The 1,448-nt window shown below is 28.0% G+C and overlaps 1 protein-coding gene across 1 annotated transcript in view; it reads left to right on the top strand.

Annotated features, from left to right (window-relative positions):
- The window catches only part of bmpr2b (bone morphogenetic protein receptor, type II b (serine/threonine kinase)), a gene marked incomplete at its 5' end in the record, with an annotated part of 24,415 nt that overhangs the window by 19,772 nt on the left and 3,195 nt on the right, over positions 1–1,448 (top strand).

Raw genomic sequence — 1,448 nt, 5'->3', positions numbered from 1 at the left:
TATATATATATATATATATATATATATATATATATATATATATATATATATAGTAAAAGTAGAAAATGGTAGCTAAAAGCTAAACGTGGCTAAAGGCTCAGAGTAGCAATAGGCCTTCTAAATGTAGCAGAACAGTAGCTAAAAGCTAAAATTAGCACAAGGAGACCAAAGAGAAAGTATGCTGAATCAGAGTTCAGAAATAATATTTTAAGGAGTTTTAAATGTCTATGTATTTTAATGGTTAAAATATTAATAAATGAAGTTTTTAAAATGTGTAAAAGTTGAAGAAAAAAAAAAATCCAGAAACTTCTCAGACTTGAGTTTACACCTTAAACACGTCAGTTTTGTGTTTTAAGAACCGTGAATTTCCTGAAACATCTTCGTGAGGAAAGATGAATGATGCCGCAGAAAGAAGTGCTTCTGACAGAGATTGTCAAAAAATCACAAAATTTTGAGATTATTTGGAGCCAAATTTGAAACTGAAATATAAAGTCAAATAATTACTCCGTAACAGCCGGTAAATTAAATTTACTTCATCGTCTCAGAATTCAAACCTTTACAAGTGTTGCCTGCGATCTGTTGCAGACGAAGAAACGTCCGGTAATTTTCCGATTTTTTTAAAAAATTTTTCTTCTTTCTTTCATAAAACTGTGTGATGTTAGACTGGGGAATTTAAAAAATGCTCCAAATTGGAAACTTTCCATGGGAATTATGGAACTTTGAGATAATTTAATAAAAATGGGGCTGGATTCAAATGAACTTTATATTTAAACTTAAATAGGAATCTGACCCAAAGTTTTTTTGAAATTGATATACTTGCCTAATTTCCATATTTTTTAGTGCGATGTATATGAAACCGTTTTACTATTCTTTGTTGTAACTCTTTTCTGAAGTAATGAACACAACTCTAAACAAAAAAAATATATATTTTGTTATGTTTTTGTCATTGAATTTACATAAAAACAAAAGTCAGTAAATGCTATTTGGTTGCACAGAAAACATCAAATTTTGTTAACTCAACTCGGAACAAAACTTTTTACTTGGGCTGCACCGATAAATCGGCCGGCCAATTTATCGATAAATCTAGTGCCGATTTCCTTCATTTTGTGTAAGAGAAACCGATTTTACCGATTTATTAATAAATCAATGTGCCGTAAAACTGGGTGAAATATTAAAAATTAGAACATATTTGCTTTGATTTTTCTGTGGACATTATCAAATGTCTTGAAACTTGTACTTGTATATGTAAGTAAATGCCTTTAAAAACAAACTTTTAATATATGTAAATAGTTTTAATTTTTAGACATTTATTATGTACAGTTACAGCTGTTATTAATAAATGTGCCTGTGTGACAACTGGAACAAAGCTTTGATTCAGAAATATATTTTTGTTACTTTATGGAAAAAAAAAAATTATATATATATATATATATATATATATATATATA

The sequence above is a fragment of the Nematolebias whitei genome, chromosome 23 (assembly GCF_014905685.2).
Source record: "Nematolebias whitei isolate Nwh7 chromosome 23, NemWhi1, whole genome shotgun sequence".
Classification (NCBI taxonomy): domain Eukaryota; kingdom Metazoa; phylum Chordata; class Actinopteri; order Cyprinodontiformes; family Rivulidae; genus Nematolebias; species Nematolebias whitei.
This window is presented reverse-complemented; position numbering and strand designations above follow the sequence as displayed.